The 25,170-nt window shown below is 40.9% G+C and overlaps 1 long non-coding RNA gene across 8 annotated transcripts in view; it reads right to left on the bottom strand.

The window, feature by feature from the left end:
* Positions 1–25,170, bottom strand: part of LOC102161179 (uncharacterized) — a 708,589-nt gene that overhangs the window by 232,391 nt on the left and 451,028 nt on the right. For all 8 annotated transcript variants that reach the window (XR_014844208.1, XR_014844205.1, XR_014844201.1 and 5 more), the window contains one exon: positions 22,962–23,036. This is a non-coding gene — a long non-coding RNA (uncharacterized LOC102161179). The remainder of the gene's footprint in view (positions 1–22,961; positions 23,037–25,170) is intronic.

Here is a 25,170-nt window from a genome sequence, read left to right as displayed (position 1 = left end):
CACGTTCTCTTTGGCACCCACATTCTTATCAGCATATCAGATTTTCTCTCTCTCTTTTTTTTTTTTCACTATAGCCAAGGAAGGTTTTCAAAGTCTTTCTGGCAGGAAAATATTCCACCTGCTTATAGGAACAACAGAAAGTCATCTATCACTATGCAGAAACAGAATGCCCTGTTACCTTCCATGTAACTTCCTTAAACATCCTCCTGGTAAAACGCCTCAAGTGGTGCAGTCAGCTGGGGCCATGACAGCTCTTCAGAGGAGGCCGGGTTGGTGAGAGTCAAGGTGGAAAAGAAGGAGCAATGACCATGCACAATGAGGGCAGGGTTTTGTTTTTAATGCTAAAACGTTTCGGTCCTGCCGCTTCTGAGCATCCAGTGGGAAGTGATCCGGGCACGGAAATAGTAACAAGAGTTCCATGTCAAGAACACAAGAACGCATATCACGTCGCGCACAGTTCATCATGGCTGCAGGATCCACAGGAAGCCCAGACATGAGGGTGGGATGGCAGGGGTTGGGGGAGTGCAGACACAGGCCCAGAGACTACAGGGCTCAGCATAAATGGCTCTTTTTAACCAAGAAATGAATAGCTTCAAGGAGAAAACAGTCAAGTTGTGGAGGTGGTTTAGAGAAGGAAAGAGGTTGTGATTACAGTTACGCTCCCGAGCAGCTGGAAGGGGTGTGAAATATCTTCTCGTACAATTTCCTGAACTTACAGAAGGAGATCAGGTCCTTCTGGTTGAAACCATGTAATTTTCCAACCAAGTCAGCTGCTCACTGGGGGTGGAGCTATAGACTCGACCTTGGTCTCTTGGCTTCAATTTGCTTTGAGTGGTTAAAGTTCCTATTTTTATGAAAAGCGGAAATGATTGAATTTCAGACAAGGGGAGATCATTATGGACTAGAGGTCCTGAGGCCCATTCAGTTAGAAAAGCAAGGCTAATTTGGGCTCTCCATGGGATGAGTATCAGAGCAAGGGTGAGAACCTGATTTCACAGGATGCCCTGAAACCTCCCAAAGTATGAAACTCTATCTACCGCCTAGGGAACAAGGCTATAATAGACTCTCTCCTAACAAGAAATCAGCTACATTTTAATTTGCTGAAACAGCGTCCATAATCACAAACTACTTTATGATCAGCCTCACAGGAAGGCACCTGTCACAAACACAACTCCAGTGCTTCTCCCCCTGAGTAAAAACAGGACCTCAGCAGTGTCTACTAAGAGAGTTTCTAAAGCAAGTTCCCAAGAAAGCAAAGCGTTACTTCGGTGCTACTAGAGGATGCTGCAGTTTGGAGTTGTTTCATCAGATGCCTTAAAAGTTTATAAATAGGGTTTCTGCCCCTATTTGCATTCTAAAAAGATGGTCTTAAAAAAAAAGGTGATCTGTTCTTGCTCCCCTCCCCAACTCAAAAATAAAACAAAATGAAAAGAACAATTAACTTCAACATGTTTCAATTATGCACCAATAAAGGGAACTAAGAATAAAAAGCAATACCTCTTTGTCTCAGCCTGTGAAAATCCATCTCATTATATTCATGGGTCTTAATTTAAAGAAAAACAGGCGCGGTGGGAGTCCAGGGCCTGTTAATGCCGCTATTGTTAACATCATGAATGGTGTGGGGCTGTTTCCTACCCAGGCACCACCTTTTGGAACAAAGGAAGAGAACTCCGTGGTTCTGCGATTACCCAAATTGGCCTCTGGCATCCACTCTGAGAATTGACTGGGGCCAGCTGCTCTTTCTCAGGTAACCTAGGGGAACACGCGCGTGCCATTAACCTAACCGGCCACTGGGTGTGACCACGCTCCACACAAAAGGAAGCCGAGCTGCTCTCTGGGGCTTTTCCCAGGCAGCGTTCAGACCCGCCGGGCGCACGCGCATCGGCACACACCCATGAGGGCTTCCCCCTCAGCAGGGAAAGTTTAAATAGTCAGCTCCTGCTTGTGTTTAACTTCCAAACAGGCACTTTTAGGCCAACTTTCTCCATTTTCCTTTTACTCCAAAAAGAGTATCTCATCTATTGGGTCTCCATTAAAAAGTGAGAAGCACACTGGTTTTGTATTCCCAATAACACAAATCAAAGGAAATCACCTCGACATGAACCTGCTAAAAATGAAAAGAAAAAGGGGGGGGGGAGTGAGGCCTCAGAAACTCGCACTGGCTGGGTCTACACACCCCTGCAGCAAAATCTGTCCATCCATATAGCCGGTGCCTCTGATCCCTACAGCCCATGGTGCCTGTGGCTCAATGGCTGACACAACCCTCCCCAGGTTTCTCTAGACCAGCAGAGGCAAGTGTCTTTGGTGCAGTGAATTAGACCCACCTCCACTGCAATTTTAAAGGAAACCGATTCAGCTGTGATAAGCACTTGGGTCCAAGTGACTTAGGAGACAGCTATGCTCAGTGGCATCCTGTGATGCTATTGGCAGATAAGGCTTCTCCTTTCCTTTTCACAGAACACTCTTTAAATGGTGCAGCAACCAGAGGGATAAAATCCAGTCTTGCAAAGAAACAGAAAAGGGCAACCACTCACGTGGTCTCCAACTCAACCTTCTAACCAGTCTCAGAATAGACACACACACTGACATACACCTGCACACACACATACACACACACATCCCATAGAGGATGGAGCCTATTTACTTTCACAGTGACCCAGAGTTTAAACTGAGCCCACGCAAAGGGGTAGTCACGTGATTTATGCCACGTTCCCCCAAAGGTTCAGAATGCTTTCAAAAGGCCATATGAAAGAGTGGAAACAGACACATTAGGTCTCCATGAAGGAGCAGGGCCCAGCATTGCCCTTAAGAGCATCTTATTTCAAAGAGAGCCTTCCAGTGTGTGTGCAATGCTCAGAAAATATTTGTTGGTTGCTAGTGATGTCTGAAAATCAGTTGGAAGATGTTTGTCCACGGCTGCCAATTTACGGAGATCAGCTAAGTGCCTGGAGTTCCTCCATGTTCCTTGGCTGAGGATATTTTTCATTATAGAAAGGTTTTTGTGGAGAGCCTGAAAACTGAACAAGAAACCACAGTCTCAAAACTCAGACTGAAAATCTTCCATGGGTCCTGGAGCCACAGTACTTTTACACCAAGCACAACAACTGACAGTTTATTTTTAAATAAAGTAAAGCTTCCTGTATAATTTCCTAGAAGAAAACTGAGCACAGTTAATGAAAACAAAATCAACCTCATGGTCCATAAAATTTTTATCCATGTCATTTCTTACTTGAATTATTTTTTTGTCAGAAAAAAGGAAAATGTGAAGTCATGCCTGTGGCCAAGAGTGTATTGATAGGTATTTTAACATCCTAGGATAGAAAAGGCAGTAGCTGCTTTTTTTGGAAGTAGGAAAATTTCAGTGTGTATTGTCCTATTGAGATGAAGCTCAGAGACCAGGTTCACTTTGCGCTATCATCTGGTACTACTCTGGACTCAAATCAGTTCTGACAGTAATGAACTAAGAAGGAACAGGGCGGTTACTTTAAAGCTATTTTCCATGTCAAACTGCAGTGGAGGTTGATAAGTGCCAAAGATAAAAATCGACTCAAAGACTACTAGTTGTTAATTTGTATCAATTAATAATCAATGGGAGCCATTAGAATTAGTACACTGGAGTCAGGATGGTCTTTCATCAATGCGTTGAAGTTTAAATGAAAAGAAGACTAAATTCTACATAGAGAACAGCACTTCCTTTATCTGACCCCTGCCGCGACCCCTATGCCAGCATCCCCTGAACAGACCTACTTTCAAACATCCATATTTTTTGCACTTGCTGTGGCTGAAGAGCTTCACCCCAGACCTTACTCTGCCTGCCCAACTTAAACATCCTCTCCCCCTTTTTGCCTCTTCTAAAGAGGAGCCCTTCTCAAAATGCTCTCTCCCTTGTGTGGGCCCATGGGATTGGAGGCATACTCCCCTTCTAGAGCATTTAACTTCTTGTTTTTATGGTGAGTGCATGTATTGACACCTGTCACTGGCAGCAGGCTGGGAGCAAGACTTCTATTTTCCTATTTATGCCCCACAGAGCCTTGAACAATATGTACTACTTTGTAAGAGCTCAATGATCACTGACTAAAGGAAAGAATGAGAAGGCAGGGATGAAGTAATTAAATTAATTACCAAACAGATAAATAAAATCCAGATTTGGGCAGAGCGTTCCAACAGACCGGGGCTCGCCTGTAAATCAGGATAAAAGGAAGGTCAGAACACAGTGCTGTCTCCTACATAGTGGAAACGTTTCCCTGGCTCCCCCGGACCTCTCAAAGGGGAAGCGGGTTCTAGCAGGTTCTGGAAGAGCACATCCTCTTACACAGGACCTGCCCCTCTGCCAGAAACGGGCGTCTCTGGATGAACCCTTTTCCAGTTCAGGCCACGCAAACCCCTGAACAGCAACCTAAGGGCCACCTGATCTGACTTTAGCTTACCCATTTCCAAACTCCCGTTTCCCTATTACTCAGTTTGAAAACTTTACTATTCTCTTTCCCTTTTGCTCATTTCTCTGACGTTTCATTCAAGAGCATTCTGTATGATTTCTCAGCAAAGAGCTTTCCGGCTGGGGCTTCATAGCCAAAGTTAAGTGGTATATAGAGATTACCACTTTTTAATAAGATAAATGGTGAATCGTCTTCAGTTTGTTTTTTTTTAATTCACCTGATTCATATTTCCATCACCTCCCATTTAGAAAGGTCTACTCTTCCTTGGTCAATCCTATCACACAAACGTATTCTGATCTGTTGCTTCTGTAACCATGGTGATGACCACAGCTCTAGCCGTCACCTGTGAGAGAGTGGGTCCTGGATCAATAGTGTCAGCCCTGGACTTTTCAAACACTAATCTCATGTGTCTAACAGTCTATGAGACAAATCTATTGGGGTGACTTGGTGGAATTTTAAATAAGATTCTCCCACAAACCAAAAGAATCTCTCCCTAAACAGCTCACCAGCTTTTAGCTGTTATTCATACATCACCTTCTTCAATCATGAAGGCTGAACGCTTCCAGTTTCCTTTGCTCTCTTTCTCCATCAAAATCAGACTGGTCCTCAGGTCCTGACAACTGTGTTTTCAGTTACCTGGCAACTCAAGTCCAGATACATCCCACCCACTGAAGGCAGTCCTCCGTCCCTTCTCAACTTTGCATAGCACTTGGGTAAGACGGCAACGTATCCGTCCCCACCCTGGTTTCCTACCAAAGGACTGTAAGTCTTCTACATATTCCATTTTTGATTCCTTCCTCTAGCCTTTAACACGGGGCTAGAATTTATGTAACGCATAAAAACGGGTTAATAGCTGATAAATATTAAATTACGATCCTCTTTACAAGACTATTTTCTAGGTTCACACTGAGCAGGACTTCTTGTTTGGATTCCTGCATTCTCTTAACTTCTTTCCCTGCCTGTGAATCTGTTATTTTATCTAATCCATTGCATTACATCAGTTTCCTACGACATTTCCTCTTGTCCCCAAACTCATAAGGGTTCCTCCTCGCTTAATGAAGTGAGAAAATCTCCTTTGCCCAGCATTTAGGGCTCTAAAAGTTGAGACCCAATCTGTTTCCATCTTTACCACCCACTGTGGTCTTCATTTTTTCCTTTCCTTGTGTTTCCTGCCCACGGCTCTACCATTATTAGGATGCTCATTGCCCACATGTCCTGCCCTCCTGGTCCCCAGTGACATGCCCTCCATTTGTTTTCAGAACTGTGAGACCAGTGTGAAAGTTGAGTGATCCCTCTAGGCCTGGCATACCTCACCAATGGTCTGCAGAGGTCCTTCTTTTGTTCATGTTTATATGTTAATATAAATATATATGTATTTATTTATTTTTGGCTGCACTCACAGCATCTGGAAGTTCTGGGTCCAGGGACTGAATCCAAGCTGCATCTGGGACCAGTGACACAGCTGGTCCAGATCCTTTAACCCACTGCACCAGGCTGGGGGTCGAACTTGTACTCTGAAGTGACCCCAGCTGCTACAGTCAGCTTCTTAACCCAGTGCTTCATAGTGGGAATTTCCTGTTTGTATGTATGTATGTATGTATGCACATATGTATGTATGTATTATCCTTCTTTTTTTTTTTTAAATTTTTAGGGCCACACGTGTGGCATATGGAAGTTTCCAGGCTAGAGGGTCAAGTCAGAGCTGCAGCTGCTGACCTATGGCACAGTCACAGCAACATGGGTTCTGAGCCGCATCTGTGACCTACACCACAGCTCACAGCAACGCCAGATCATTAACCCACTGAGCGAGGCCAGGTATCGAACCCATGTCCTCATGGATACTAGCCAGGTTCATTACTGCTGAGCCACAATGGGAACTCCTGTATTTATGTTAAATTTGTCTTCCTTATCCCTCACTTTCCTCTCCAATCATGCAATATATATCTTTTTATGATATCTATGAATATATACATATATAAATATAACAGACATCTATATATGTATACACACATTTCTTTTAAAACATGAAATATTGTTTTGCAAATTTTAAACTTACGTAAATGATATTATGCTATAGTATTTTCTCTGATCTCTTCAATTCACCTCTCCTCTTGAGTGTAACGCCTTGTAAAGCTAGGTCACAACTTCCATCTGCTGCATTTTCACTTTTACTCACCCCCTCCCTCTTATGTGGGTACCTAAGTTGTCTCCAGCTGCTTGCCAGTGAACACAGTGCTGTGGAAAGGACCCTCACAGAAGCTGAATTCTACCTACCATACATGTAAACTCAAACTTAAATGCCACCTCCACAAATAAACTGCCATCAGATATGTACTTTCTCTTGGGATCTTTCATTCATTAATTTCTTTTTTTGTTTTTTTTTTTTTGTCTTTTTGTTGTTGTTGTTATTGTTGCTATTTCTTGGGCTGCTCCCGCAGCATATGGAGGTTCTCAGGCTAGGGGTTGAATCGGAGCTGTAGCCACCGGCCTACGCCAGAGCCACAGCAACGCAGGATCCGAGCCGCGTCTGCAACCTACACCACAGCTCACGGCAACGCCGGATCGTCGACCCACTGAGCAAGGGCAGGGACCGAACCCGCAGCCTCATGGTTCCTAGTCGGATTCATTAACCACTGCGCCACGACGGGAACTCCTCATTCATTAATTTCTTAATTCGAACAACACTTGTTGAGTCCCCATTATATTATAATCCCTGTTATAGATGCTAGGGGTCCAGCAGGAAACAAAAAATATAAAGCTCTACTGGGCCATATGCCATCAAGTACAGACAGGCAGAAACCGAATATATAGGTAAAATATATAGAATGTCACATACTAACAAGGGGCTATGGAGAAAAATAAAGCAAAGAGACTGGAGGTCCATTTTGAGAGAGCAATATACCTTGAGGGAACAACATTCTTGGTGTAGGAAACGGCGTATGCAAAGGCCCCGAGGCAGGAGCACTTTAGGCACACAATGTTTGTAGACAGCACATGGGCCACTCTGGCTGAAGTGGGGTGAGGAAGAGGAAAGAGTAGGAGATGATATCAGAGAGGTAATGGGGAGTCAGATTAAGTACTGTGGCACCCACATTCTACTTATTTTGGCTTCTCTCACAGGACTTGTCCCTTTAAATCTTTGTTAAAATTTTGTGGATTATCATCTCCTCAACCAGACGGTCTCTTATTTACCTTGATATTCCTCATAGCACCCACCTCCACAAGTGGTTGCTGAAAGAATGAGATGCAAAGGTCCAATCTGGTGTGTGACATTGAGAGGAAGAAGAAGAAGGCATATGGATGTGTGTGGCACTATAAACACAGTATTGGGCATTATGCAAAGATTATAAGAGCCCTAATTTAATACAGACAATTGTAAGAGTAATAAATACAAGAAAAAATAAGAAGGCAGTTTTGGGAGTTCCTGTTGTAGCACAGCAGAAACTAATCCAAATAGTATGAGGATTCGTGTTCAACCCCTGGCCTTGCTCAGTGGGTCGGGGATCCAGAATTGCCATAAGCTGTGGTGTAAGTCGCAGACATGGCTTGGACCCCATGTTGCTGTGGCTGTGGCACAGGCTGGCAGCTACAGCTCTGATTCAACCCCTAGCCTGGGAACTTCCATATGCTGTGGGTGTGGCCCTAAAGAAAAAGAATGCAGTTTTGTGAGAACATGAGTAGAAACACAAACACAAGAACTAAATCATTAAGAATGTTCCTACTGCTTGTAGAAATTTAATGTCTATTGGGCTCAAATTGTGTCACAGATGATAAAATCTCTCACCATACAAAACTGAAAGTCTGCCATATTAGAATTAGGTCTTGGCTCAAGTGAAAGAAAACCCAGTTAACTATGCATTAAATATATTAAGTTTTATTTTCTCATGTAGACAGTATGGAAGCAGACAATCCAAAACTCACGATGCCACTTCATAATCATAAGAAACTCAGACTTCTCTACATCATTGCTCCTCAGACTATGCTGTTGATTCATGATCCAAAATGGCTGCTTGAGCTCCAGTCATTGCAGTTACATTCCAATTAGCAAGAAGAAGAGAAGTAAATAAAGGTTATGCCCTCCATTTTAGGATACTTCCCAAAATTCACCCACTGACACTTTCAAAGATTGTTCTTGGTCAGATATGACTCCAAAACCACACCTTGCAAAGAAGATCAGATAATACAGTCTTTATCCCAAATGACCATGTATTCCATTGAAAAAAAGTCAAAGATTCCATGACCAAGTGAATGGGAGAGACAAGACCTGGAAAGACAAAATAGTTTCCTAAATAACAATTTATGCCCCTACTTTGCTTCAGATAAGATTCTAGTGGCCTAGAAAGATGTATAAATTACAGCAAGAGAACATGTCTTAAAATACATGAGAAGGGAGAAAGCAAAACACAGGTGGAGATATTAAAGTAACCCCTAAATGAGGTTACTATAATAATGCCCATGATAGAATCAGGTACTTAATACAGGAAATTCATGAACTTAGTTCTCACCTTTTTAACGGCTAGCCCAACCAAGAAAGCCTGATAAGTTACACAGTTCACTTTCCACAAGATAAAAAGTCTGATTTTTTAGGAAAAGCATTGCTATCCGGGCAGGAGAGGAATTTTTCTCAGAGGAAGCATACCTATTAATTTTCCCTTGGGAGGAAGCATTTTTTAAGGGAAGAAAGATTGGTAAAGTGGAGAGGAGGCTCAGAGTGGAAGACCTGGTGAGAGAAGACAGTGGACAGTATAAAAATATCTCTGAGTGCAGGGACGTAAGTGGAAGGGGATGGAAGTTCAGTAAAGTAAAATCAATGGATTTAAAGCTGGACACAGTAGGCCAGGCTTGTCAAGTTAGCCAAAGGACATGCACAAAGAGAGCACTATTCTGCCCTCTCCGCTCTCAGTCTAGCCCTTAGGTTACTCAGAGTCCCCATAGGAAATGCAAAGCAGATGAGTATTTAACAAGGTCAGAGCCAGCTGTTGACAGGAGAGATGAAGAGGGGAGAGGGTTTCCATTTACCATCACAGTCTACCAACCGAGGGGGCTCTTGGCCACCATTTCGGCATCCTTGTCCCAGAGAGAGAGGACACAGGATAGGCTCACCCAGTCCATGGCTTGTGGGGCACAGGGATCTTAAGACTCACCCAATACTTAAGTCCTGGCAAGTACCCCTGTTCTCAAGGTGCCACCCTGTGCAAACAGCACAACTTTCTGATCCTTCATTTCTTCATCCATTAGAAAAAGAGTGTAACAACCTTGCTCACAGAGTTATTTTGAAAATCAATTGTGAAAACACAAAATTAAAGTTGTCACACGGTAACAGGGACTAACTAGTCAAGTAGACTTACCTCTACCCTCTTAGAGCAAGTTCCTCAGGATAATACTAAATTGGGGGCATTTCACTCTGCTGATTGTTTCCTTTGCTGTGCAGAATCTTCTGAGTTTGATGTAGTCCCATTTGTTTATTTTCTTTTTGTGTTCTATACTTCTGGTGTCCTATCCATGAAATCATTGCCAAGATCAGTGTCAAAAGGCTTTTTCCCTGTTGTGTTCCAGGTGTTTCACAGTTTCAGGTCTAAAGTCTTTAATCCATCTTGTGCTGATTTTTGTGTATAATGTAAGATTAGGATCCAATGTCATCCTTTTGCTTAAAATAGCCTTTTTGACACTTGTACATCGATTTACTTCTGGGCTCTCTATTCATTCCATTGGTCCATATGTCTGACTGTATGCCTGTACCACACTATTTTGATTATTGCAGATTTGTAATACAGTTTGAGATCAGGAAGTTGATGCCTCCAGACTTGTTCTTAAGATTATTTGGCTGCCCATAATCTTTATGGCTCTAAATGAACTATTTATCTATTTCTGCAAAAAAAAAAAAAAAAAAAAAAAAATATATATATATATATATATATATATATATATATATATATATGCCTTGGGATGGGATTTTGATAGGGATTGCATTGAATCTGTAGATAGTTTTGAGTAGTATGGACATTTTAACAATAGTAAATCTTCCAACTCATAAACCTAGGATGTCTTTCTATAAAAGGCAACCTATGAAATGGGAGAAAATGTTTGCAAATCATGTATCTCAGAAGGGATTAATCTCCAAAATATATAAGAAACTCCTTTAACTCAACAGCAACAAACAAATAACTCAATTTAAAAACAGGCCAAGGATTTGAGTAAACCTTTCTCCAAGGCAGACATGCAAATGGTTAATAGATACATGAAAAAAAATGCTCACTGTCACTAATCATCAGGGAAATTCAAATCAAAACCATCATGAGATACCACCTCATACCCATCAGTTTGTCTATTATTAAAAAAAAAAAAAAAAACAGCAAATGTTGGTGAAGAAGTGGAAAATTAGAACTTTTTTGCACCTGTTGGTGGGAAAGCAAAATGGTATAGTCACTGTGGAAAGTAGTATGCAGCTTCCTCAAAAATTAAAAAGAATTACCATATGATTCAGCCATCCCACATCTGGGGATTAATTTAAAAGACCTGAAATCAGGATTCCAAAGAGATGCTAGTACTTCCATGTTCACTGCAGCATTAATCACAATATCCAAGGTGTAGAAACAAATTAAATGTCAACAGATGACTAGATAAGAAAATGTGGTATATACATACTACTCAACCTTTACCAAGAAGGAAATTCGGCCCCATGTGACAACATGGATGAACTTGAAAGTCATTATTCTTAGTGAAATAAGCCAGTCACCGAAAGACAAATACTGCATGATTCCACTTAGATGAGGTGTTAAAAATAGTCATATTCATAGAACCAAAGAATAGAATCACAATTGCCAGGGGCTGTGGAAAGAGGGAAATGAGGGGTTATTGACAATGGGCATAAAATTTCAGTTACCCAAGATGAGTAAGTTCTGGAAATCTACTATACAAGTGCCTCTAGTTAACAAAGCTGTAGTGTACACTTCGGAATTTGTTAAAAGGATGGAAAACATATTAAGTGTTCTTACCACAATAAAATAAAATTTTAAAGGGAAATGGGGGTTGGGGAGATTTAGGGCAAGAGCAGTGAGCCTTAAGGGGGGTATGGGTTAATTTGGAGTCCACAAACATCCATTTTATCATCTGTCCCTAAAGATCCACCCACCTAATAAAGCACCCTCTTTATTGCTGCAGCTCTCCAGAGCAAAGGGGCGCTTATGCTCAGTATGTAATCTTACTTGGACTCTTTTTTCTCAATATGATGGGGCCAACATAACCGCTACTGGAAGCTCATCAATGCACGCAAATTCAGGCAGGGCAAATCAGGCTGTAAGCTACCTCTGCGTGTAAATAATGTTTGTTTCTTCACTACTCTATTCCCAGCACATCGAACATAGTAGGTGACCAACAAATATTTGATGAGTGAATAAATATGGTAAAGAACTCTGGGAATTCAGGCTTTATTCCACTTACATATATAAGTGCATGTGGTAAACAAACAAAAGATATGCATGCATATATATATATACGTTCCCTCAAAATTCGTATGTCGAAGCCCAAGCCTCCAATGGGATGGGATTTGGAGATGGGGTCTTTGGGAGGTAGACAGGTCATGAGAATGGAGCCCTCATGATGGAATCGGTGCCCTTAAAAGAAGAGACAGGAGCTCTCCCTCCCTTCCTCCCTCCCTCTCTCTCTCTCTCTCTCTCTCTTTCTCCTTGTCTCCATCATGTAGGGACACAGGAAGAAGAGGGCCATTTTCAAGCCAAGAAGTGAGTTCCCATCAGGATCTGAATCTTAATCTGCCTGCACCTTGACCTTGGACTTGTCGGCCTCCAGACTATGAAAAATAAGCATCTATTGTTTAAGCTATTCAGTCTACAGCATTTTGTTACAGCAGGCAGAGCTGACTAAGATATATTCGAAAGTTATTTGAAGGAAGAGTAAAACAGGCAGTAGAAAGCTGGTTTTCACCAAAAACGTCCAGGAATGTTGCAAAAAACAACATTGAATTTAACCCTAAATGAGTATATTAAATAAATGCATGGTAACAAATGAGAAAAAATTACTAAAATTATCCAACAGTTACTGTTTGTTATTTTTCAGAACATTTTTTTTTAATTTCTTTGCATGGCTCTTATAAAGTGCAAAGACTAGAAAGCTTTGTTTTATTTTTCACACACATAGGAAATATGCCATTCATCCATATTATTTCCAATAAACAATTATTGTTTGTCAGTTAAAAGCTCAAGCCCTATGCTAGATAAATGAGAAAATTAAATACTTCTGCCCTCAGAGGCTTTACACTCTCATGAAAGTAGCAGACACCTGCCTAGGTAATTATAAAACAGGGGGTTAAGTATTACGGTAGATGCAAAAAACTAGTTTGCAACAGCAGCACATAGGCTTAGTGCCTGGTCTGCAAAGAGTGCAGAAAAAGGGTTTCTCTAGGAAGGGTTTCTCTTGAAATTCAAATAAAACTAACCTGAGGGAAGAAGTTGGGAAAAGGATGATCCAAGTAGAGAGACAGTAAATGCAAAAGCCTGGAAACAAATGTTGTCAGTTTAGGAAACTGCAAGAATTTCTGTACTGCTTAACAGGAGAATATATACTGAGACACAGATGCCAAGACGAAGGTCCGACTGTGTACACTGAGCATGACATATCCACTCCTGCTCCTCTTTCCAGATCCACGGCAGGCATGGCTAATTGATTACAGCATTCCCACAGAACCCAGATGCAGCCTCCGAATCTTTCTTGGCCTGAGACCCTAGGGAGTCCTTTTCACTCTATCAGAAGGCAAGATGAAATCTCCTGGCCATGCCTGCTACAGATGATGAGGAGCCTTTGAAGGTTATAAACAGGGGAAGAATAGTAGCCAGATTTGTGATTTAAAAGATCTCTGTGGTAAAACTGTAAATAGTAGATTTGGGAGGGGCAAACAAAAGTGAAAGGATATCATTGTGTCTTATATACGAATCACTATAGGACATAAATTTTTGCCATAACCTGTGTTCAAAAGAAAATTAAAAGCAAACGGTGGAGTTCCTATTGCAGCTCAGCAGGTTATGAAGCCAACTAGTACCCATGAGGTTGCAGGTTCAATCCTTGGCCTTCCTCAGTGGGTTAAGGATCCCAGCTTGCCAGAAGCTACCTTGTAGGTCACAGATGCAGCTCAGATCCGGTGTGGCTGTGGCTGTGATATAGGCGGGCAGCTGCAGCTCTGATTTGACCCCTAGCCTGGGAACTTCCACATGCTACAAGTGTGGTGCTTAAAAGCAACAAAATAAAACAAAACAAACAAAAAAAAAGTGGTACATAGAGACTGGGCTGGCACTATGTTTGGCCTTATAATGAACATATTCCAAAGGCAAAAAATTTTAGAACTTTCCCTCAGAAGTTTCCACATCTCAGCTATGCTAACATTTGCTCCTGGAGGATGAAGGTGCTAAAGTTTATTTAGAGAAAAAAAAAATCATCTCATAATGAATGCTACCACCTTACGAAGGAGGAAAGGATGTTATTTGTAGCTACTGTTTTACCACCAGAGAGCAGAGAGCTTCAATAAGAAAAACTCAACAAGAAGGGAATAATAATAACTCAATTTGGTCTACACTGCTGTTACAGTCAGAGCACAGTGGCTTTCAATATAACATCAACTGTGGGCTTGTTGAATTAAGAGACTGAACCATATTTTTTTCACCTCTTTTTTTTAATATCCCAGCAGAACTGCCACTTGTCAGTCGATTTGTTTTTAATTCCCAGGTCTCTCTGGTTTGTTTGTAGCTACTACATTTTTTTCTCTTTTTAAGTGCATGAAGAAGGTTAGAGTTTTGATAATCCATGTCCACCCAAAGGCTCCAGGGAAACAGGAAAGGCAAACAGAGCTAAATTGAGAGGGGATGTATCAGCAGGGAAAAAAAAAACACAGATAGGAAGGCCTACTCTCATTACACAGGTGACGTTTCCCCAGGAATGCTGGGGAGGTGACAAATAGAGCAAAATCAGATATTCAACACCAGGCATTTAGCAAGAGGAGACAGGAAGAGGAGATTCCTCCCTTAGTTTTATATGGGCAGTATTCTGCAGGCTGGAGGCGCCTAGGCCTCCAGCAAACTGACAAGTCCAGCCTGGAGGACAAAGAAGCCACAGGCCTCAAGGGGGCAGGGGTGCAGGGAAGGGGAAGCAGAGCACAGGGAATGAGGAGGGAAATTCTTTTCCCAGGGGACTCAATACCAAAGTAAAATGGGGAGACCAGAGCTCTGCTGTTTCCTGTAAAGAGAGAGGGAGGAAGAAAGGGGGTTGGGAGGAGAGGGAGAGACAGAGAGAGACAGAGAGGAAGAGAGAGAGAGAGGAAGAGAGAGAGAGGAGGGAGAGAGAGAGATGTTTATTTTAAGGAGTCAGAGGCGGTTGGGCATCTGGGAACTCTGCTCCCACCCTCTGACTCTCTAACTAAAATGCATTTATATTACCATTGTTTTCTATTTGTTTTGTTTGTCTGTGGGACGGGGCTTCAAGGGAAACTGGGAGACACTGCTAGGAAGTTTGATTTTATTGCATTATGCTTTCATCTAGAAAACAATTAAGAGGAATTTTAATGGCAAGATGTGCTCCCCCCCAAACAAATATTTATCAAAACTTGTGGAGTCACTTTGCTTTCAACACCGAAGACACAAACCCTTTGATGAGACTGTTCTTTCTCTCAAGAAACAGTTGTTACAAGTCCAGAGACACGGGAGTGAAATCGAAGGAAGTGAGGTCATGAGGATTAGGCCTTTGGTCAGTACAAATTCAGGCCATTTCCAGAGGGCAGGCTGTTCTGGAAGTCAGTCATCAAACAGGCAGGGTCTACACAAACCTGTGTATCATTCGAAGTGAGTCTCCCCAGGGCAGGCACCCGTGAGCTCCCTTTTCACCTGCAGTCTCTCTTCCACAGCACCCCTCCCCCACAGACATTCATGATTCTCCCCCGCCAGCGTCTCCACAGCAAGATTCCAAGCAAAGATCCCTATGATTCAGATAGTTTGAAGCAGAGCTTCTACGGGATAAATGTGGTTTTTTTCTGACTCATAGGAATCATCACTCCAACAAAACCTTCACTGGGTATGTGCTGTTAATAGAATGACTATGTCCATTCCTAGTCATACTAAATACTCTTTTCCTGGAGGGAAGGAAGGAAAAAAAGGAACAGGTAACGAGACATCTCCTCTGCCCCAGGTCTCCCTTCTGACGGTGCAATATTGCTACAAGCCTTCATTTCCACATCCGGGGAAAGGAGCAGTCGTAAGGCAGGTAAGATTTTTCTTTCTTTGGGTTCTTGATGGTTTCTGTTTTGACAAGACCTCTTTAAAGACCTGCCAGCTCAGCTGTAAAAATTTGCTCTGGATTGAAACTTGGCATTTATAGTTGCAGTACCAGAGCAGGCTTTTTCTCTTATTTTTTTTTTAACACTAAATTTGGACTAAATCTGTTAAGACTCTTCTTAAAATTGTGAGTGTAAAAAAATTCGGGAGCTTTCTGAGTTCCTTGATATTTTGTGTTCCTACTATGTGAGGAAAACAGATTCTGATTTCTAAAAAAAGACAAACTGCCAGTCTGTGATTAAAATTTCTTCTTTGGGTGTGCCTACGTCTGTGGGTGAACTTGTTTAAATATACAGTATATTCATTCATGGATCGCACGTGCACGAACTTTAAGCCGTTTCAAATCAGGAAAAGTTAAGCAAACGCCGGGCCCCCATCTCTCAATCCCCACTGGGAAGCTGATGGGCTGTCCCGCCCAGAGGAAGGAGGAAAGGCCTGGAGCATCACTGCCTGCCTCCCTTTCTCAGACCTGAGAGGGTGGAGCAGGTGAGGAAGACGGGAGCCTGTGGTCCCAGCAGAGCGCGGCTACCTCCACGGAGCAGTGGAGACCCCACCCCGCTGCTGACAGACGCAGCTCCGCTTGTCAAGAGAACATTTTGGACTCTTCCATCTGACCTGTGTCTCTCCCATCTGTGACCACCCACCAAGGGGTTAAGGATGGCAAGGCTGTCACTCAGCCTCCTCACAGCTTTTCTCTATTTCTCAGCCCAGAGACTTAGGAAATTATTTCTCTTATCAGCCTGTGTTTTGCCCTCCTTTTTTTTTTTTTTTTTTTTTTTCCTTTAACTGCTTTTCTTTTTTTTAAACTATATTAAAATGGTCCCTCAAGTAAAATGTACTGAGTGAGGGAGTTCCCACTGTGGCTCAGCAGGTTACAAACTTAACTCATAGGATCCATGAGAATGTGGGTTCGCTCCCTGGCCTCGCTCAGTGGGTTAAGGACCCAGGCTTGCTGCAAGCTGCGGTGCACGGAGCTCAGATCCAGCATTGCTGTAGCTGTGGTGTAGGCTTGTGGCTGGGATGTTCCATATGCCGCAGGTGTGGCCCTAAAAAGAAAAAAAAAAACTGTATTGAGTGAGACATCTCTTGCCAACCCCTGTCCTCGTTCGCCCTGTCCTGTCGCTGTCACCCTGAGGAGAAATCATCTGGGTGGGTTCCTCCTAGGTCCCTCCAAGGCTTCTTTTATGCAAAAGCCAGAAAAGGAAACTGTGCTTTGATATTCTTTTCTTTCATTTCACACCATCCTTCACCCCGCCTTTTTCAGTTAACAAAATTGTTCTGCATTCGTACCTAGAGATCTTCCTCATTCACGTCTTAGGCCTCGGCGTCACCCTGTGTGAACGTGGTCAGCCATCCTCTTTGTTTTCTGGGCTTGTGCTGTTTCTGACCTTTTTTTTTTTTATTACAAATATTGAAGCAAAGAGGAACATGTTCTATTTCCTTTATTATCAACCCTTATGTATGTTTCTACCTTTGTCATTACCTCCCTTTGCTTCTCTTCTCCAACATTTTTTTTGTCTTTTTAGAGCCGCACCCGTGGCATATGGAGGTTCCCAGGCAAGGGGTCGGCCTACACCACAGCCACAGCAACGCAGGATCCGAGCCGTGTCCAAGACCTACACTACAGCTCACGGCAATGCCGGATCCCTGACCCACTGGGCAAGGCCAGGGATGGAACCCATGTCCCCATGGACATGAATCGGGCTCATTAACCACAGAGTCATGACGGGAACTCAGGGCTTCTCCAGCTTTTTGAGTCATGCAACTTACTTTGTTTCATCTTGTGTTGACCTAAGCATTTTCTGTCACAACTTTTTTTCTTAGCAAAATGACTGATATTCCAAAATTCTGATGTGTGTTTCATCATTATGAAATGCTGCATTTTTGGTTTATACTCCCTCTTTGACCAGAGGATTGTTTAACAGTTTTGTTTTGCTTGTGGAGTGAAGGGGCCTTGCTCTGAATCAAACTGTAGATTCATTGTATTGCTACCAGACAATTTTGCTGTGCTATTTCTATATTTCTATTTCATTAGAATATATTGAGATTGTCTTTGTGGATTCACTGGCATGTGATCAATTTTTGGTGAGGGATGCATAAGCACTTAAAAGGTAGGGGGAGGTTTGTGCAGTTGAAATCTATACAGAAGCGTTAACTTACTGTGTTGTTTAGGTCTTTTTATTGTTGCCTCTCCCCCCAGTTAAATAAGATCACGTACTGAGAGAGGTCAGTCGGAGCTTCCAGTTATTAGTAGAATTTCTTATATCGGCTGTGGTTTCTGTTTCATGGAAGTTTCCACTTCATTTGCCATGTAAATATTTTTAATTATTGCATCTTGTGGAAATTGTAGCCTTGAGCATTATAAGGTTTCCTTTCTGTCATTATTAATGTTCTTCGGCCTGAATTCTACCTTGTCTGAAACTAAGATTATGACCTTTATTTCCACTTCTGTTGACATTTTCCTGGCATGACTTTATTTGTCCTTTTATTTAACTTTTCTTTCTTTCCTTTTTTTTTTTTTTTTTTTTTTTTTGCTTTTTAGGGTCTCACCTGCAGCCCTATGGAAGTTCCCAGGCTAAGGGTGAAACTGGAGCTGCAGGTGCCAACCTACACCACAGCCACACCCATGTGAGATCCTTAACCCACTGAGCAAGGCCAGGGATCAAACCTGCATCTTCATGGATACTAGTTGGATTCTTAACCTGCTGAGCTACAACAGGAACTCCCTTATTTAACTTAATTGCTTTTAGTTTTCTCTCTTGTATGTAGAATAGAGTTGTGTGTGCTTTGTAACCCAATTTGAACCTTTTTTTTTTGTCTTTTTGCCATTTCTCAGGCCGCTCCCATGGCATATGGAGGTTCCCAGGCGAGGGGTTGAATCAGAGCTGTAGCTGCCAGCCTACACCACAGCCACAGCAACTCGGGATCGGAGCTGAGTCTGCAACCTACACCACAGCTCACGGCAATGCCAGATCCTTAATCCACTGAGCAAGGCCAGGGATCGAACCTGCAACCTCATGGTTCCTAGTCAGATTCATTAACCACTGCGCCACGACGGAACTCCACAGTTTGAACTTTTTTAACCAGTGAGTTGTCTATTTTTATTTACTCATATAACAGATATGTGTATTCTCAGTCTGTAATATCAATTCATATTATGTTTATACATGTGTATATATACATGAACATGTATGTATAATTTTCACAATGTGATCTCTTTGCTCGTTTACGTTTGCTATTGCCAGTTATTTTTCTAATATTTATAAAGTTATTTGTTTTGTCCTTGGAATTACTTTTATGTTAAACTTTTATATAATGTTCTTAATTCCTTCTTTGCTTTAAAGATTACGTCTTCGTTTCCTATTATAAGCAACAATTAGTTTGTAAGTTCCTCCTCCTTCACCACCTTATTTTAAGCAATACAATTAATGCCTTTTATATCTGCCTTGAACTATACAATAAGCTAAAACATTTACCACCTGATTTGGGAGCTTTAGAGGATAATATCTGACTCCCAGCTATTACCCATGAAGCAAGCGATGATCTTACACAACTTTCCACCTTTTTATTCCATTCTTCCCTTTTTGTTGGTACATTTATTTCTGCATTTGCAGAACTATAAAATGTACATGTTATTTTGTTACAATTATCTGTAACTTTCCTTTGGTCTGAATTTCAAAGTTAAGTATATTTAATATTCACCACTAGTCCTTTTCCTAAACCACCCCACACCCCTGCCAATCTCCCCTTGGTTGGCCAAAGTTTATTCTCTAGTACCTTCCCCAGCAAGATATGTTCAAAACTGTTGGTCTGTATAACTGTGAGGAACTTGCCTGCATAGAAAATAGTCAGCTCACACTTTTCCCCTTCAGACGCTGTGTAAATTGTTTGATGGCTTCTGCTGTGGGACACTGCCATTGAGAAGCTTGGTGCCAACCTGATTTTCTCTTCCTTAAAAGGGTTTTCCTTTACCTGGATGTCCTTTCCCTTTCCCTCGCTTTATCTTCACAGTCAAATACTGTAATCAATTATGAGTCAGTGTTAACAGTTTGGGGTCAATTTTCACTTTCAGTATACACGTTTACATCTGTTTCATTTCCAGAAAAGTGTCATGAATTATAGTCTCAAAATGTGTTCTTTGTTTCACTGTGTTTTCTTCTTTGGGAATTTCAATTATAGAAATGTTAGATTTCCTTTGCCTCTCCTCTATATCATTTTGTCCACATCCATTTTTTTAAATTTATTTTTTTCCTATTGTCTCTGTTCTAATCTTTATGTTCCCAACTATACTTCAAACTATAACTATTTTATTTTGTTCGGCATAACTCTGTCTTCATTTCTGAAATGGTCTTCTTCTGTGAGTGTGTGTGTGTTGTGAGAGCACCATATTAACGTGGCATTTTTTTTTTTTTTAATTTTCCCACTGTACAGCAAGGGGGTCAGGTTATCCTTAGATGTATACATTGCAGTTACAGTTTTTTCCCCCACCCTTTCTTCTGTTGCGACATGAGTATCTAGAGGCATTTTTTTTAATGTTGAAATTTGGCTCTTACAAGTGTGGGGAGGCCTATTTGTATAAAACAATAAAAATTTTTAAATTATAAAATAATAAAGTAATAAAAATTAAAGGTTCACCATCCCTTTCTGCACCAACCTAAGTATTTAGCTTTAGGAACGGAAATGGTATTATGGGGACGGATCTAAAAATCCTACCTGTCTCACAGGTGACTCACGCAGGAAATTTAATGAAATACTGTAGAATACCATAGTCATTTAATCAAAGCAGCTCATTAAAGCAGAAAATAGTTTTAAAATTATCATATATGTGAAAATAATAGTATATATAAAATACATGTGAAAATATACTTGTGAAATAAATATATACATACACACACACACACACACATATATATTTTACTATTTTGTTTTAACTAGAAACATTTACTCACCAATCCTTTGATTGGTCAACAGTCAATCCTTGCTTTCAAAATGGGTGACCAGTGAGTGATTAGAGCTCCACATCATTTTACCATTTAGTTTTTGTATGATTCACACTCAATGCAATGTCTATGACTTCTGATTTCAGTTTCTTTAAAGGTGACAGAATGCAAGAACCCTTGGGGAACGAGGGTTGATCTCTCACAATTTTCCCTATATGTTACAATCCTCTTATTCCTACCTACCACAGCTGCAAAGTTTTAATAATTTTTTAAAATTCCTATTGAATTCTTAACTTTCCTTTCATAGGCATAGCCACACTTCCCTCTGTTATATTTCATTAGCATCACATAATATTGAATTAAGGTATATTATTATAATAACAAAATCAACTAGCATAAACCCAGCTGACTCTTAGATCTGGAGGGACCAGACATGGGTGGGCATATTAAAAGCAGCCTATGCCATTCTCTAGGTGGGGGCATCAGTCACTATGTTTTAAAGAAAGAATTAAGAGCATTGGTTAATTGGGTGAGTCATCTTTGGGTGTGTCAATTAAGAGAGTTTTACTCCTTTGAGAGTTTATATTGCTATTCTGGGGCATCCTAGGCTTTCCAGAGCTGTTCTTTTGTTTAAAATGTGGAAGGCACCATCCCCAACGAAGAGAACAGAGGTAGATCTCTTTTTACTTGCTGCTGGGCAACAAAGATTCTGGATTCTGCTATTGTATCCTCGTGTTACAGGAGTATGACACTTCCCACCCCACCCGTCTCTTCTTGCTGAATACTGAGTCTTTTCTCTGTCCAATCCGTTTTTGTGGTCATACCATCACTACCTGCCCAGCCTCCTTATTATCTTTTTAAAAGAGTTTGTTGTGTTCAGGACCTGCTAACAGCTAAGAGATGCTGTTGCAATTTGCTTCCTTGGCTTTATTTCTCAGCATCAAGCCTACATGCAAAATGCCTTCATTGCTAACCTTCCATTTTATTTCTAATGAGGCAACTGACTTGCACTGATGAGTTTCCTTCACCAGATCATTGGTTTGCATTAAGATTCATAGGTTATCATGGAGTTCTGACCTTTAAGTGTTAAGAAAATGCTATGGGCTGAATGTCCGTGCCCCTGTCCTAAATGAATTGTTGAAGCTCTGATACCCAATGTGGAAGTGTTTGGAGGCGGGGCCTCCAGAGGTAACTGGGTTTAGATGAGGTCATGAGGGGGGAGTTCCCATGCTGGGACTAGTACCCTCACAGGACAAGGAGAGGCTTCCTTTCTCTTTCTGCCACGTGAGGACGCAGCAAGTCGGTGGCCTTCTGCACACCAGGAAGAGGACCCTCACCAAACCCAACCCTGCCAGCACCCTGTACTCAGAACTGTGAGAAATAAACTTCTGTTCTTTAAGCCACCCAATCAATGACATTTTGTTGAAGCAGCCAGAACCAACTAAGACAGAAAATGGTGGAAGAAAGTCACGTGAATAGCATTGAAACACTGTCCCTTAGCATCATGGGAAGAAGTAAGAGGGTACCGAGGCAGAGGGGTCTGACTCAAGCCATTGCATAGGTGGGTAGTCACTGGGGGAATTTCTGTGAGAGCAGGTCACTGCATCATGAGGTAACATCAATACAGTTAAATCAGCTAACGTTGTGTAAAGAGCACCCAAAGAACTGGGATCTTACAACTCTCAAAACACGACACGACTCACCCCCATTTCCAAAGCTACAGACAGTCGCTTCCTCCTTTTTGATTTTTACACTCTTGCTTTCTTTCTCACTGGGCTCCGTATTTCCATTACTCCTTTTGGAGGTTTTCACTTAAAGATTTATAAACTGTGCCTTGCATTCCCTTAGTAAAAAGGTGTTACAATATAGTATATAATAAACACAGAAAAGCCTTGGAAGGAAAAGGTGTTTTGATATTAGACAGCAGAATAATTGCTTATCAAAAGACCCAGTGATTGTTAAATGAAAGGTCTCAGTGGCAAAATCAGGTTAAAAACCTATGCATATTACGAATGCATTTTTACAAACATAAAAACTCTAGATATAAATATATATGTACATATTGTGTTTGAATGAGTGAATGCTAAGAAAAATAATCTGGAAGAATATATACCAAAATGCAAATGTTAATCTCCAGGAAAAAGAACTCAGATGAATATATGTTAAAAGTACATCAAAACACATTTTTAATGCACTATGGAGTTTAATGTCAGCCAGGTCTCTCTTGTGTACCCCTTCCAAGGAAATTTACTCACCAAAACAACATGAACCTCTTGGGTGTGGTCTTGAGGACTTGAGAATCAGTTTTCAGTGTGTGCACATTCATAGAGCTGTATAATGGGGAGATAAAAAGATATTAGAGGAAATCATTAGTCAGAATGAAAGTTCACAAAATGGGAAATACCGTATTTGAAAGTCAGAACCAAAAAAAACCTATATGATTACATTCAGCAAATACAAGGACCACTAAAAAGCACAGGACTTCTTCATCCTACTCATGTGTCAATCAACTACAGTGTAACAGAGGTCATATACACAGGGTACCAATCTGCCTGGAGCAAATGCTACTCAAACACAAAAATCTTCTTTGTCAGCACACTGCCAAATTCAAAGAGTAAGGAATTCTTAATACAGGGAAAATTCAAGGGGCTTTTATCGATTCATAACATTTTGCTCAGAAGTGGGACGAAAGCAGAGCTTGGAAAACAAGAAGTTCAAGGGCCCCTGAAAGTGTAAACTGAAGTTAAACTGGGAATATCAAGAGCCAGACTGGCTGCATGGCCCCCTTGCTGAGTTACAGTTCAGAGTCCCAGGACATTCAGTACTGCAGGGAACTGGAGGGAAGTGAGAGGAACAGACGTGAATGATTTCTATTTATTTCCAAAGTAAAACATCAAAAAGAGAGTATCAAACCCTCCCTGCTGGTCTTGGTCCATTGAGCCCAGGCTGAAGGAATTCGTCCTCCTTGTTGATTTGGGAGGAGTGAAAAAAAGCATTGCAAGAGGGGTGAGAATAGGAAAAGAGAAGAGCAGTCTGCCATGAGGCTGACTTAGAGATCACAGGGACAATTAGAAAGCAAAGTACTGATTTACCTGAGTTTTCTTTACCTGTGATCTCCCTGCAACTAAAGGGAAGGGTGGAAATTCATCTGATTTAACAATGCTCAACTAGATCACAATCAAGCAGCCATGCATTCATTTATCCAACAAATATTCAGTGAGGCACTGCCATGTGCCCAGCAACGTGCCGAGGATGTAACTGGGTCCAAAATGAAGTCTTTATTCACATGGAATTTCAGTTCAAGGAGGAACTAATTAAAGACAGTATTTCTGTAAATATCATTTTTCTGTTTTTCTCTTTGAGTTTTACTGAGATGTAATTGACACACAGCAGCCCTGTATAAGTTTTAAGGTGTACTGAGAATACCTTGACCTACATACGTTGCAAAATATTTACCACAATAAGCTTGGTTACCATCCCTCACCTCACATGGTTACAAAAAAGAAAAAAAAATGTTCCTTGTAATGAGAACTTTGGGTATCTAACACTCTTAACAACTTTCAAATATACCATGTAGCAGTGTCAACTGTAGTCAAAAGTATAGCCTCAGTACTTATTTATCTTATAATTAGAAGTTTGTATCTTTTGACCTATTTCAAAATTCACCCATTAATGAAACATTTTTCGGGTTTTCTATAATAGGCTAGGTTCTGTGTCTAGAAATATAGAGATAAATAATAAAACCTGATTTCTGTCCTCCAGCACAGGATTCTGATATATTAACAGTCAAACAAGCAAACAAACAAAACATAAACCTCTAGATTTTATAATTTGACATTATAGACTCAACCTCTGTCCCTCAGCTGCAAACATGTTGAAATACTGAATAAAATAAATCAAAGTTTAAAAAATGAACTCAAATGAAAGAAAGGGAATTCTGTGGTTACCAAAATTATAGAATGAATTGGTCTCTTCAAAAATAAACAGAAAATGTATAATAGCTAATCACCTATTTGCCTTGAAATCCATGCCAAGGGAATTAATGGGATTTTAAAATTTTTGTTTGTTCTTGGTATGTCAATGAACAGATTCTGAACTCTAAAATCTGCAGAGGGTTAGAAATGAGTTCCTTGCACAGGTAGTTTATATTCATCTGAGCTCGTTTTTATCCCCAATAAATTATAAACAGCTCCATTTTTCTAATTAAAAAAATACATATTCACATTTCAAGTTAAGAAGATACAGAAGAATGCAAAGAAAACAGAAGAAGCCTTTTTAAATTCCAGAACTTAGGGATACCTACTATCAACTTCCTGGTATATGAACTTCCAGATTTTTTTTTCTTCGCATTCATTCACTAAAACACTTACATTTATACATTCCTTATATTTACAAAGATTTAGTCTCATGTAGACCAGTGCTTATTAAAATTAGAAATCAAACACTATGCATTTTGAATTTTAA

This window comes from Sus scrofa, chromosome 1 (assembly GCF_054392235.1).
Source record: "Sus scrofa isolate SSC_HxYL_T2T_F1_AM1 chromosome 1, Sscrofa_HxYL_maternal_Yorkshire_Landrace_v2.0, whole genome shotgun sequence".
Taxonomy (NCBI): domain Eukaryota; kingdom Metazoa; phylum Chordata; class Mammalia; order Artiodactyla; family Suidae; genus Sus; species Sus scrofa.
The sequence above is the reverse complement of the archived record's forward strand: the minus strand, read 5'-3'. Positions and strand labels throughout refer to the sequence as shown.